The sequence below is a fragment of the Anser brachyrhynchus genome, assembly GCF_964034855.1.
Source record: "Anser brachyrhynchus genome assembly, chromosome: 7".
Taxonomy (NCBI): Eukaryota; Metazoa; Chordata; class Aves; order Anseriformes; family Anatidae; genus Anser; species Anser brachyrhynchus.
Genome location: NC_137701.1, coordinates 32,875,941 through 32,891,225, shown reverse-complemented (window position 1 = coordinate 32,891,225; position 15,285 = coordinate 32,875,941). Strand labels below are relative to the sequence as shown.

At 37.7% G+C, this 15,285-nt stretch overlaps 1 long non-coding RNA gene across 6 annotated transcripts in view; it reads right to left on the bottom strand.

Annotated features, from left to right (window-relative positions):
• Nucleotides 1–14,112, bottom strand: part of LOC308197763 — a 36,200-nt gene extending 22,088 nt beyond the window's left edge. For 2 of the 6 annotated variants that reach the window (XR_013953252.1, XR_013953253.1), the window contains exon 1: nucleotides 13,862–14,112. This is a non-coding gene — a long non-coding RNA (uncharacterized lncRNA). Of the gene's footprint in view, nucleotides 1–5,275; nucleotides 5,487–5,516; nucleotides 5,597–13,861 lie in introns of those variants that run through there. The other 4 variants (XR_013953256.1, XR_013953254.1, XR_013953255.1 and 1 more) reach the window with 4 other exon arrangements.
• Between the last annotated feature and the right edge of the window lie 1,173 nt (nucleotides 14,113–15,285).

The window sequence follows — 15,285 nt, the reverse complement described above, 5'->3', positions numbered from 1 at the left end:
ATAATATTCCAATAAGTACTCAATTCTTAACAAAGGCTAGACAACCACGTAGTTTTATGAAGTAGGCCTAGGAAGTAATTACATCCTTTAACAAAAAAAAGAAAACCAGCTTACCCTTTGCTTGTCCCTGGAAGGTGACAAGCACACAAAAATGCACTTAGGTCCAGCTGTTCCTGTGTAAATCCATAGCCTCCAGCTTTTTGCAGGTCATCTTAACAACGCATTTATGTGTCATATCTAAAATGTCAATGCTTTGAAGTGCCAATAGGGATAAGAGAAATTAAATGGAGGTTAATATAAGGATCAGTAACACAGGAGGTTAAAAAAAAAAAAACAGGGCCTATATGGACATGTCAATTTATAATTTATGAAGCCAGTTTGGGGTTTTCTCCTCTGACAGGTACTTCACCTGTGATCTTTGGCAAATCATTTTAAAACTTATCTGAAGAAAGACTTTGATTCCAAAGTTCTGTCTAATTTCATTTTGAGCAATGTAAATCCAAATTACAGTCCTCAGAATCACCAGTCACTGCCAGTTCACAGACTCCTAAACTTTTTACATAGGAACAACCACTAGAATCTAGCTTCCTATCTTTCTTCAAAAGCACCAACACTGAGCTAGAGATCAGCATCACTTTTTCTTTCTGGTTCTCTGAATCTTTAATTTTGCCACTCAGTGTAAACTTGCATCTGCTGCTGATGGTGACCTCCTTCTCCAATCCTAGCTCTACCAGTAACTTACAGGCTAGCAGACCATGCCTCTTCAGAGAGCGGAGGTGTCACTGGAGGTGCTCAGCTTTCTAACCAGAAAAAATAAAAAAATAAAAAAATAAAAAAATAAAAAAATAAAAAAATAAAAAAATAAAAAAATAAAAAAATAAAAAATAAAAAATAAAAAATAAAAAATAAAAAATAAAAAATAAAAAATAAAAAATAAAAAATAAAAAATAAAAAATAAAAAATAAAAAATAAAAAATAAAAAATAAAAAATAAAAAATAAAAAATAAAAAATAAAAAATAATAAATAAAAAATAATAAAAAATAAAAAATAATAAAAAATAAAAAATAAAAAATAAAAAATAAAAAATAAAAAATAAATAAAAAATGACATTGTGTCCTGTGATCTCTCCTCTCAACCTGCTAAGCTCTGCTAGGAAATGTCTAGCTTCCCCCAAGCTTTTTGATGAAGACAGTAGATGCCTGCTTTAACTTAGATCATAAGTGGTTAGCAGTAATTTTAAAGCCACTGCAACTCAGCTGCAAAGCTGAGCTACACTGAGCATAATATTACATGCCCAGTCAGGCAAACATTAGTCCGGACAAAACAAATGAATACATGTGATCCTAAAAGTATTCTTAGAAGTGTTTTGATTGCCTTGACAATTCATGTGACGACTAGATTATACATTAATACACACATGTGAAAATATCTGAAGGAACAGTATTAAAGAAAATGGCTTCAATCTTTACAAGTTTAAGAATGAAAACATGAGCACCTGCAGGGAAAACATAAGGGGTCAGCAACGGTATTATTTCACTGTATTGGTCCGTATAATGTGAGGTGCTGAATGAGTGAAGGAAGCAACATTTGTTGCTTTCTTACCCCACTTCATGCAGACATTCATGGAAAGATAGCCACAGCTTCGTTGTTTTCAGTAGCCACAACATAGTTTAAGAAGGTGGGGAAAACAGTGCTAGAAAGTCAGAAGCAAATGTTTCAGAGAGAAAAAGGATTGAACTATGATCCCAAGCTTTTGCTCAGCTTCAGCTGTTCTCTCTTTTAGCTGGATGGTAACATGTATATAAAGTATTGATATACAGTAGGAGAAGAAGAAATGTGTGTATAGGCAGCTAATAAGGAAGACCTTAACCTATGAGACTGTGTTCATAGTCTAATCTTTAAAGAGTAGAATAAGAAGATTCCCACTCACACAGAAATAGCAGTAATTAAGAACACAAAAACCTGAAATAATGTAGGGAGAGGAGGAAGGAAAAATGCAGGCATGTGAATTCATGAAGAAACCCCATCTGAAAAGTTTAACGCCAGCAAACAAAAAGAAAAAAAAATCTTTAAATAAAAGTTTAGAAGAGGGAAATGAAAAAGAAATGACAATTTCACCTTCAGATAAAAGCTACTAAAGGAAAAAGAGAGTGTGGAATGTAAAAGAATATTTTCTTTAAAAAAATACTTTACACATTTCAATTCTTGTATTTCCCTCGGGGTTTGCATATTTCGGTCACATAGTTATCCAATTAAAATGAAAACTCTGTATTATCCTTTAGGCGAGGACAGCTGCCAGCTGCTAAGTTTTATAAAGTCTTTAATCTTGTCCATAAATATTTAACAAGAATTGGTTGGTACACAAGCCAAAGTAAAGAAATCAAAGGCATGAGCTCTGCAGTAACCTCTGTATTGTCTGAATGGAGATGAAATGCTAGAACAAAATTATTAATTTTTCTTTTTTTATGTTAAAGTTATTATTAAAATATATGCAGGCAACTTTTCTGATCATTTTCCCATTTTCTTCTCCTCGTGTAATGTATAGAAGAAGCAAAGAACTAAAGCGATTTCAAAACTGAGATTAGTCTCTTTTTTTCCAAACTGAATTTACAGCAAAGAAAAGACAAGGAAAACTAGCAGCTTTTGGGCCCAAGAGAACAAGCTCTATGACAAGGGCCAGATGTGGCTCCTGCATGGTTAGTCCTTTTCGATCTCAGCTTCACTCATGCTTCTGCTGACTGCCAAACCTCATCTACATGGCCTGGGCTATCTGGTGCTCCAGTTCCTATTGCTATGGGACTCGGGAGTCTAGACCCCATAAGGAACAAGCGTGGAAGAGCACCTTCTGAGTCCTCTGCATCAATAATGGACAACCTGTGGCCAAGTCAGAGAATGACAGCTGGTGGTTCACAATTTCAGATCTCTTTTTTCAAGATGTTTGCAAACAGAACAATATGATTTGGTGCCTATGGGCACCAAAGCCTCGTTTTACCTTCACCTCAAGGAATTATCTTTGTTTAATTTTTGCTTGGATTAAGTACATATTGCTAAGTATAACCAAACAGGTAAAGTCATTTAGCACAGCCTAACAAACGTAGTCATAATGAACAAAACCAATGTCTTGCCTATTTAATTACCAGGCCTGTAGAAACTTGGGGTTGAAAGACAACACAGCAAGCAGTCTCAGTCTAATAAACAAACACAATGGCAGCGACTGCTTTTAATCCTTTCAGCTTGACAGCATCTCTTTAAACATCATGCTGTTTCAATGGACGGAACATCAAATAATGTAAGCACAAGCTCTCTAAGCACAGAGAGTGCCCAAGAAGAGGGTCAGCTAGATGACCTTTTGTCTCTTTTCTACCTCTGTGGCAAAAGGAGGCATCTTTGTCAGCTGAACCCAGCCTAGGTAAGCCAGAGAGATGCTTTTGAATTGATTGTTTTTTACTAATTCAGACTCAACAGAAACAAATAAACAAAAATTTTAATTCCCAGAAAGATCACATCACTTACAAAAATCTAAAATAACTGCCTGCCTCAGGATGTCAACCTTGATGTAAACAGACAGTTAGATATTGGAACTGTTCTCGGTAAGCTGAAGCTGCACATGCTATAAATTGGTTATAAGGCTCTCCCTGGCACAACGGAGCAAAGCACATGCTAGAGCTTAATCCTTGTGTTTTCTGAATCAATAGAAATGTTCTTCTCAATTTAACAGGATGGGGTGAAAACACTAGAATCAGATTCACAGAAGTGGCAGAGTGAATTGTGATGGATGTTAGAGATGAAATCAGATGAAAGGAGTTATTGCCAGGACCTTTGTGAGTGGCAAGTGCTTTTTAGAACTTAGCATTTTCAGCTTTAATCTGAAACCTGGAAATAAAGGAACCTGACTTTTCAAAGGAAGATCTTTGGCAATGTTTTTAAGACAAGGGGTGTGGAGGAAAGGGAGTCAAAGAAAAGGGTTCTTATGAGTTTTCTGGCAATTAAAACCTTGATGTATTCAAAATCACTAGGCATTAATGAAAACTAGGACTCATTCTCCCAGCTCTGTCACAGGTGAGTCAAGTAAGTTGAACAAACTGTGGTTTGAAGTCCAGGTGATTGCAAGTCTCTCTAAAGCTAACAAAAGCTGCAGAGACTGAGAACACAGTAAAAAGTCAAGTCATTAATATACCTTCACCAAAGTTTCATATATTTAAATGCAATTCTGAGGCAGTATTGACTCCTCTTTTTCTTCTTCAAGTAAACAAAATAAGGCCTCCAAGTATATCCATAAATTAAAAAAAAAAAAAGCTTCAAATTACTCTGAACAGACACTCCAAATACTAAGTCACTGGCATATTCCGCCCATTTTGTGATTAAGTTGCTATTTGAACTTTGGATCCAGACTTAAGAGGTATTAGTCCTGAGTTCTGTTAGCCCAGATAGATTAGAGCACTGTCCTTTGCAGGACTGTGAATAATTGAACAAAGGAATTAGCTGCTATGGTCAAGGTGAGCAGAACTTGATAAATATTTTTATGGAAGAACTCAACCTCATACGAAAATTTTATAGCACAGATTCATCTCTGAAATGTATTCATTATAGATGAGGGAGCTCAATGCAAAGATAAGCTATTCGAGATAGGTCCTGTGAAAGCCTCACAAAATTTGCACTTAGCCTAGCAAGCAAACCCACTTTTGTCAAAGTAGAGCTCATATGCCCCTAGGGCAGAGCTAATTAAAGTTCAGAAGGAGCAGCAAGAAGTGATGAGCATGACAATTCCTCTGATGGAGGAAATAAGCCAGGGGAAACTGGTGGGAGACTGTGCACAACCACCCTGAGGTGAGATGGATCAAATCTAGGGAAGGCCATGCGAAAACTGCTGATATATGGGTGAGAAGAGCTGGGATAAACAGGAAGCAGACCCATATTTTGCAGGGGGGAATCCATTAAACAACACTGTTTTTCTGCTTGGAACAAACTTAACTTTTCTTCAACAAAAACACAGTTTGTGTGCCAAAAGACATGGTGCCTAATTGAGATCAAGCTCTGGACTAAACTTCTATGCCCACATGTTTAGTGCTTGGGCCAGAATTAGTTCTACATAGTGATATAATTCTACCTCGATATAATTCTACCTGGATAAAGCCATGGCTACTGGCAGAACTGCTGTGAGCAGGTGAGAACACATAATTCAGCTGTACAGACTACCAGGGACTCACACTTCCTATGAGCTGAAATATGGCCCGCAACTGCTACGGGACGAGGAGGAGAGGGGGAGCACCTCACCTTACGTCATGTCCAAAGGAGTAAATTGTTGAGCGGGGCAAAATAAGACTGGCAGAAGTGACAGCAGTATCTCACTTGTGTGCATCCAGACAGCACCTCACCATTAAGAAGCTTTGGTGAGAGGCAGACAAACACCATCACTCTCCCATTTTGGATCTCAGCTGTCGACAGTGCACATAAGATATAGCACAAGACACAGAAACAACTTCAAGAGCAGCACATATTGCAGATCTACTTTTACCTGATGCTGCATCAGAAGAGACTGTTGTTACACTAGTAGAAACTCCTAAAACAACATCAACTGCCTTTAACTGATACTATTACTTTAAGTGATTCCTTCAGCGAAAAGCCAGCAATAGCCTTTATTTCCTAGGTTACTTCCCCACAACAGTAATCGACTTCTTGTTAACAATTTTCAGTTGTGGAGGAGATCTGAGCAAACTAATCTCTGATAAAGCACCTCTGTTCACAGTTGTGTAATCTGAAGTATTTCTGAAGGAGAGACATATTAAGCCTTGAAATTCTTCCATTTATTATCCTCATGCCAATGAGAAAATGGGACATTTTAATTGAGTTTTGAAAGACTGTTTGCAAACTGCTGACCTAGAAAGAAAGCCCTGTAAATCATTTGCCATAGATTTCTTACAGAACTAGTCAGAAACCTGATGTGAAGCAAAACAGCCGTCTGTCAAAGAACTGGTGAGTAGAGCATACAGATCAAGTTAAAGGCTGTTTTTCACAAGCCTCAGCCAGAGCTATCTGTAGCTTTGATTCAGGAGCAACAGAAGCATTTTGCACCACAGTATCATGTATACCATTGCAGCTTTCTTTTAAAAGTAAATAAGAGGGAAAATATAAAAACAGAAAAATAAGAACATAGATACAGATCATCTGGTTGATAATGTTTGCCTCCCAGCAGAGCACACAGGTAGAAATTTTGCTTAAATTTTGCCTATTCACCTAATCTGGGGGAGCTCTACAGAAGTTATCATAAAACTTAGTGCATTTGTTCATCTCATTCTGATAAGTGATTCAACAAAATTCTTTTCACTAGAATGTATGCAGCACAACACCATGTCAGTATGCATATATCTTCTTTAATGCTAACTATCCATAATAAATGATTTGGTTTTGATTCTAAGACTGAATTTCTGATAATGAAATGTGCTACTAAACTCAGAGATGCTTACAACTGCAGAGGAACTCACCACAATTACTAGGAAGAAAAAAATAGGGAGCACTACAACATGCATTCTTGCACTTCCAGAACAGGCGATTACATTTTGGATTATCTTGACAGGCTGGATTGCAATACTTGAGATTTTGGGCAGAGTATACTTGTGTCAAATAACTGTTGTATCAGAAAATGAAAGACATTTATCAGTGAGAGACAGGTGTGAAAGCAGAGATCAAACACACAGAAGCATCTCTGTGCAGTCTCCCATAGTGGTGCTGTGATGACTTCTCATATTAAAATATTTTTGCATTACAAGTTTGACCTTGTAATGCAAAAATATGTCCCTTGTAACAAAGGACACGGAAATGGCTGAGGAACTCAATGACTTCTCCACCTTGATCTTCATTGGCAATCCCATAACCATGAGATCATTGGGAAAGCCTGGAGGAAGAAGGGTCAATGGGCACAAATTGAAAAACGGCAAATTCCATGTAAACGTAAGTAAAAGATTTTTCACTGGGAAGGGTGTCATACTCTGGAACAAGTTTCCCAGAGAGGTTGTAGAATCTCCATCTTTGGAGCTATTCAGAAGCAGACTGAACAGGTTCCTGAGCATCCTCCTCTAGCTGACCCTGCCTTCAGAAGAGGGGGTGAAACAAATGATTTCTGGAAGTCCCTTCCAACCTCAACTATTCAGGGATTCTGTGAATTTAGCATTTTGGTTAATTGTCTAAAATATGTCAGTGCAGCAATTCAGCAAAATTGTGAGATGTCTAATAAGTCATCTAAAATAATGTATGTATACTACTAAGCAGGACATATCTGATGCTGTGTTTGGCAGCTGCAGTGAGGGAAATGGTTTTAAAGTACACTTTATATTGCAGTGCATTACTGTGGCTGCTCCTGCTGTCAAGGTGCCATTATTAGATGGAAGTAACTGGAAAAATGGCTGTCATTGCTATTACCAAAGTAATGTATTTATGAAAGAGCCCAGCCTCTTTGGTAATGCACAAAGAAATTGTAATTCATATTTTATATATTTTAAACCTTTCATAATTCAAAGATATCAGTACTTACACATTATTGATTATACTCACAACTTGTAAGTCCAAGGACTTGTTTCTCAGAGACAAGGATCACCTCTTTTCTCCTCTAATACTTCTATATTTTTTATTGAAGAAGAGATGTTTCACGCACAGGCACTTGCTTATAGCCTGTCATTTGCTGCTTCATAGCAATGACTGACCCTCTGTTATTTACCCTTAGCTTTAGTACGGATCTCAACAGTAATTCTGTAATGAATAATCTTACCTAAATCTAGAGTACGTTAATTCAAATAGCATGAGCACTGAATTTCAAAACACCACCTCCCATTGTGGTACTTCTCTGCCTTTATTTCCCTTCTGAATCTGATTTTCTCAGCTATATACTTCTTTGCAGTAAGGAGCATTTCATCTGAGGCTCACAGACACTGCTGTAACAGAAACATTAGGAAATAGGAAAAATAAATCTCCCTACATACTGAAAAGAGGTCTTGGCTTCTCTGTGTATGTTCACCTTAAGAAAACAGGTTGAGATTACTGAGCACAGAAAGACTGCTTTTGTGAGATGAACGTGGTGAAGAGAGAATGAAATCAAGTTAGACTTGAATAAACACTTTAAAGAACAAAACTATATTCTCCCTTGAGAATTCAATATCATGATCAGCCTTCTCCACAGATTTTCTCCCAGTCAGAAGTGTTAAATGCTGCTATGGTGTCAACTTAATTGGTCAGTAATGAGTGTCTGGGATTAGACTTTATTTGGTCTCATCAGTGTTCACTAGCACTACATCGTACTGCAGCAGGGAAGAGACAGAATGGGGGAGGGAGATAAGATAAAAAGAAATAAGAATTAAGATAAATATTATTTCTTAAATTGCACAGTAGATTTCAATGCTAATGGATACCCTCTGCCAGACTTCATGCAAAGAAATTGGCGTAGTATGTAGCAAGGACATTAGTATGATTATATTTATTTTTAGTTATATTTTGGCAGGAATTTTGGCAGCCTCATTCCACACAGACAAGTAGACAAATCATTCACTCTGTAAACAGGCCTCCGTTACAGCCAGAACAACATCTACTATTATTCTTTTCTTCTTTCTCTATGTTCCTGAGACAATACCAATTTTACCCAAATAAAGAACGAATAGGGTATCTGAGGTCTTAACAGCACTTCAGGCCCAGACCTTTTTTTTTGGTGTTAATTACCATGAGGAACATTGGACCAACTCCAGCACATATCAGCTGACATTCTTTATCTGCAAAGATCCACCAAAGATCCACCCAGAGTTTGTGACAGACACAGGCAGCTCACACTGAAGCCTGTGCTGCTACAACACTGCTGCTATCGGTATTCATTCCAGCTACAGGAAACAGACTTGATTTCCCGTGCTGCAATCACACCTTCCAACAGTGGTGTACACGTCACATTAAAAAAAAAAAATGTTTAGTATGCTTGTTATTAAAATTGTTTCAAATTCCACAAACCTATAGTTTGTTAGAGGACTGTGTTTGTTTGGTTTTTTTTTCACCCTAAAGTCACTACTTTTGCTATTTCAACTTGGGCCAAACAAATTCTTAGTTATGCCTTTACTGTCAGGTTAGCATTTTCAAGCAAAAATCCACCTTGCTAAGCATAGGGCTTGGACTGTGTAAATGCATGGTCCCCGGGAGGGACAATCACCCCATCTTCCCATGCCTTTCTACAATTCTCATCATCCAGAGTTTCACACTGACTACCTACATTGGCTCTTGGGGGAAAATGCTTTCACTATTCTGGTTTCATCTCCACAGACTCACACAAAAATTGTGCAAGGTAGGGGGAAGTAACAAAACAATTTCTTCATTAGGATTTATGACAAGTGCATGCAATGAAGTAGGAAGCAGAACTGAAGAAACTGTAATGAATTTACAGGTTAAGATATAGGTTTAGATAAAGTTTCACTTGCAGTTTCAGATAGTGTTACCATGAAAAGAAAAGTCCATTCCACCTAAAACTCCTCTCTGGTAACATTGCTGGATGTATCAACAGATTTCACTTTCAAACCTCATCACTTAGCAATATGTAGACAGATCTATAGCTGTCTCTAAATGCCTGTTTCTTTTTTTTTTCCCCAGACACCAAGTCTGAAATTTTAAAAATGTCATAAAATAGAATCCCAGCAGTTTGCAGCAGATCTATCGAAAGTGATCGTAAATTTCTGATTCCCATTTGTATTGGAAATTAAAAATAAAAAATAGGCATAAGACAAGAGAAAGAGATTTGTTATTAAAATTGAAGGTCAGGAGCCCATATATCTAGGTTATATCTCTGCCTTGAACCTACGATGCCTATGGATCTGCCAAAATCATATCATATTTGTGTATGTCTCTGTAAAATGAAGTATTTAATTTTCTGAAGGCTTGCAAATGTAAGGTCCCATTTATAAAGGACCTGAAATCTTCAGGTGGAAGCACAGACTGTTATCACTGGATTGATGTTAAGTATCCTTTATATGCAATAGAAACTAAGATAAATGGGAGCTATTAGGAACGAAGGCAAGCATGTAGCAATTAGTCAAAGCCAGATCAGTTGCCATGATTCCCTTCCCTTTGTAAGTCCCTTCTGTGCACTAAGGCAAGAACCCTGTTGAGAACTAATGTAGGATATTATATTTAAAACACTAGGCATATAGTTAACACTGTATGGCCAACCATAAATCTGGCATATTTCAGCCTCAAAATATCTAATTTAGCAATCTCAGTAATTTCTTAATGAACTGCATTGCTCTGAATAAGATTGTTAATCTAGACAAGCATTACTTTGAAGTGGGAAGAACTATAAGTGACATAGCTTTATGTAAGTTTTACCTGGCTCTACAGTTTACATTTCCAGGGTTAATTTTTCAGTTGTTCTGCGAACACACCTGCTAATCATACAGCCTCCTTCCATGCAGGTCTGGTTGCATTTGCCCTAAGCCACTTCTGGATTTGGAAGGTACTGAGCCCTGAAGGACTCTCAGCCCCTTGGTCGAACAAGCATCTACCAAGAAGATATGTTGTCCGTGCTGTCCCTGTCCACCCCCTCTTTCTCTCACCCCAAATCCCACATGTGATGTCTTTCCATCATCCCATAGCGTCTGCGCCCTGGAACACCTGCCTATCCTGGCTTCTACAACCTACACCACACCACAGCCATTAGCACCTGAAAAAGTTCCAGACACTTCATTTAATTCTTATTTGAACTAAACCATTTCTTTCTGTGAAAGAATATTCTTTCTATCTAGAAAGACAGTGAGATCTAAGCCTTACACTGCTTCTTTATTTCTTGTACAAGATTATCATCAAGGGGGAAGGCTGTTAGGTCAGAAGAGGTGCGCAGTTTCACCTGTGTAACACTTTCACTGTCAGTGTATTTGCACAGCTGTGACTTAGCAAATGGGTCTAATGCTGAAGAGAGAAAAGGAAAGAAGTGTTTTTCTTTGTGGTACTGGCTGAGCAAACCTCACAGGCACTCTGCTAATACAGTAAAAAAAAAAAAATCATTCAAAGCTGTCTCTTGTCACACCAGTCGGTGAGTATTATTCTCTGAGAGCAGCCTTGTTGAGAAGGAAGAGGCTACCCTTACAGGGATACCTTTTGATCTACAAACGCAATTTAAGGTAGAGGTACATATTTTTAAGGAAGAACACAGGGACCAGTTGGAGAAGAAAGAAAATACAGCATGTACTAGAATGAAACTAGCAATGGCAAGAAAGACAGGACTATGATGAAATACTTACTTTTACAGCATGGATACCCAGCTTCAGCATGCCCTTTGTATAGCCTTGAGGGCTGACCCAGACCCTACCGAAATGAACAGCAGACTTCCACACAGAATGTTCCTAGTCGTGCCCTGACTTGACTGCAAATACTAATACATTTCTTGCAAAAGACACAGTATCTGTACCTACTGATAATCAGCCACCAGCATTACCCTGTCTGTGGGTGACTGACTGCTTTTCCATTATGTATGTTAAACACATAGACCTAACTAGGCTGCGGAGTGGCTGCTTTCACGTACTTGTTTGTCCTTGTGGCAGTGCTGTACGATTGACATCAGAAAAATGACAGTGTAGGATCCTTCCTAAGAGTGTTTTTGCCATCATCTCTGTGTTACAGTGGTGTAGCTGGACTCCTGTGGGTCACAAGAAAACACCAATAGGAATATCCCTGCTGGTCTCTAGAATGCATTGACCCAGTCTTGTCTTTTAGTTACCTTTCACAGATAGTAAAATAAACATTTTGGCTTCTTATTCTAGAGAGTCACAGCAACTAGATGGACATCAGTGCAGAGCTAGTAGCAGGCCGTGGTAGAAAAACAGCCCAGTCTTATCTCGCTGGAAGAATCACCACAGTGTCAAGGATAAAAAGGTCAGTGTAGTTCCAATCTGCAATGTGCAATTTTATATTGCACCAAAAGCAGATATATCAATGGCACACGTGATGTGCAAAAGTGCCACTAGCTGTTATTCCAGTTCACAGAAGTATGACTGGTTGGCGTACAGTTTCCTCTCTAAAACTAGTATTTTTTAAAGTTGCTTCTAGAAATAAAGTTAGAGCAGGATCACACTGAGATTCAACAGTAAAGTGAAGAGAAATACATTTTCTGTGATTTTGAACTTGATATTTGCTAAAATATACCAGTATACTATCTTTTCCAAACCAGTCAGTTGATATGTGCCAAAATTTCTATGCTGATAGCAATAGCATGTGCCTTAATCTTGGAGCATTCATCCTGTAACACTTTAATAAAACTTACTTCTTTTCTAGGCAAATGTTGCTGTCAGACGGACACTTATCAATCAAAGCACCATCTAGCTCCTTGCTTTGGAAAGCATGAGTCATGGGTGGGTTTTTTATTGGTCAGATCTGAGCTACAGGAAAATGTCTGTATCAGTTTCTTCCCTCTAGACCTGATGGGGTATACGGAGGGTGACAGTACAGCAAGGGAAGAGGTGAGCATCTCCCGGCTCCACCATGCCAAGAGGCATGTTCTATCCAACGTACTCTGTGATGAGGTAAAAGTCTATGGCTGCCTACGCAGCCTCTTTAGGTTCTGCACATTTTTCAATTCTTAGTCAAAAATTACTTCCTAAACTTGTTCACGAAAATACAGCCAAATCCAAAATAAGATCAACAAACTACCTGTTTGAGAAACTAAGCATCATTTTTTGTATTTAAAAAGGAATACATATTCAACATAATATGAAGCCAGAGGGTGCTCTTTTTATTTACAACCTCCTCGTTCAGGGTGGTTTCTATGAGAGCAGAAAATCATTTTTTTGTTGTTTTCCATACACACACCCCAGAGGAACTGTTCAACTATTGAATTTAGGAAGATTCACTTACCCTAATAAAAATATTTTTTCTTCTTTTATGATATGCCAAAAGTGATAAGAGATCGGCTACTTATATCACATCCCACTTTAAACATTTCTTTCAATGTATCTGCAACTATTTTCCTACTGTTGTTCTGTGTTTTAAGAGTCATTTAGAGATACAGCAAGGGCATTTATTATACAGCACCAGCTGAGGTGGGAAAATCACGTTGATTAATGACATTAAACTGAGGAGAGTCACAAAATTAGTAATAACTTCACATCAGACCTTTACAAGAAGGTAGCTCTAGGTTCATAAGAATGATTATGTTTCAGATAAACAGCTATATAGCAGATGACAATCTCTCCTATGAAAAGTATACGCATTTACATTTTTCTATTTTTATGTCTGATAGCAGAAGCTAGAATCACTGACTCAAGGTACAGATATGGAAAATTCTGTTCTAAGATGTTTGAGCTAGGTAAAATCCTGGATAAAAAAAATAAAATTTATTTTAATTTATCACCTCAAAGTCATACATTAGCAGTCAACCTCAAAGACTCAAACACTATGGTCTCTTTAGGTTGCCTATGAAAGACCAATATACTTTCAAATGGTACAATATATAGATAAAAAAAAAAAAAAAGCACACAACCTGGCATTAAACAGTGGTGAACAACTATAAGTACAGATTTAGGAATATCAGCTCAGGATTATTTAAACTGTTAGGCACCTGCAGACTGATCTTATTCCAACTGACATCAACATGCTTCTTTTCACATCCATTATAGAGATTAGACACTTTGCCTAGTTCCCCTGTTGCCTAATATTCTTTTAGGATAAAACATGTCAATTTGCATTGCTTGCCAGCACCAGAGGTATGTATATAAAATCAACATTTGATCGAACTTTTGCTCAGTCCAAACTACGACTGTGTCCACACTATGTGGATACATTTGGGTTTAGGACTGCATAAACCCTTTATGTATATTGAGACAAGACAATCTTGTGAGACAAGAATCTTACTGAGATGAGAAAGGCTGGATCCCCCGCATTCTTCAAATACATCCAAACACACAGCATGGATGGGACAGATATGCTGCATTTAACATGGCTGCTGCCCATATCCTGTTTGCTCTTGCAGCAGTGTCACACAGCTGATGTCAATAAGCCATAGCATCTACTAGGTCTTTCCTAGGATCCTTTTGTTTGCACATAGGCAAATACTGAACGAACTCCAAGTAAATTTGTGGTATGGGCAACATTTACGTACACTTCATATACACAGCTCTAATTTTATCTTCCTCTTAGGTGTTTGCATGGCAGACTCTCTTAAATCCACGAGAGAAACAACTTTGACTTACTGAAAATTATCTATGCAGATCCACTTCACTCTTTGTAGGACATCTTCCATTTTCTCTGCAGGACCAGGCTACCTTCTGCAGCATAGCAAGTAAACAAAAGCTTTATAATTTCCATGGTATTTTCAGGATGATTCAGTCATGGAAGAATGTTAGCACTAGCATGGTCTCAAGTGAAATAACATTGGTTGATGGAATTTACATTCTGTATTCATAATTATTTGCAAACCTGACCTTCTAACCTTAAGTTCTGGCGTTACAAATATTTACACAGATAAGCAGTTTCTGGGATAATCCAGTTTTGCTTGAAGTGCACAATCCCTTTTACAGTACCCAGTTCAGCTACTAACATACCTAAATATTTGTGGGTACAAAATATAAGTCTTTACAAAAGCTATTTAAATTGGGGCACTCTCTTTACCACACCACTGTATTTAACATGTAACGCCTCTTTTTATTCAAGAGTGCCATACTGTTGAAATGTGCTCCATGTTTATTTCAAGAACCCAGCACTGCACGAGTGGGTTTTAGTCTGGATCCTGTGATCACACTACACCTTTCACTGACCTGTATTAGGTCTGGACTGAGCTTGATAGATACATCTAGCATTGAGAAATTCTAGTGGAAAGACAGTTTTGCTTTATTTTCCAGTGAACACTTTCAGTTCTGTGACTGCTTCAGTGGAAGATTCCTCAGGTGCAGAGAAGAGTGACAGCTCACTCCCACTGACTACAGTATGAATTATACTTCATTCCTTCACAAGTTTCTCTCTTCTGTCTTTCAAATGGAAACTGCCTATTTTCTACTGGAGGGAGGAGAAAAAAATGCATAAAAAAGGCAACGAAGTATTAGTGATTGCCTTTTTCCCTATCTAGTGAACGCTATCCCAAAGAAGTTCTCCTCAAGTCAGATGACAATGAATAATATATTTTAATATCACTGCAGGCTAAGTTTGACCTTTAAATATTAACATTTAAATATTAATGAAATAGCAGGTGGAAGTCAGACTGACAGGTGTAATACAAGTCAGACTAAATAGCACAGTAAAATTATATGCTGCTTTGAAATTCTCATTAGTGATAATGAGAT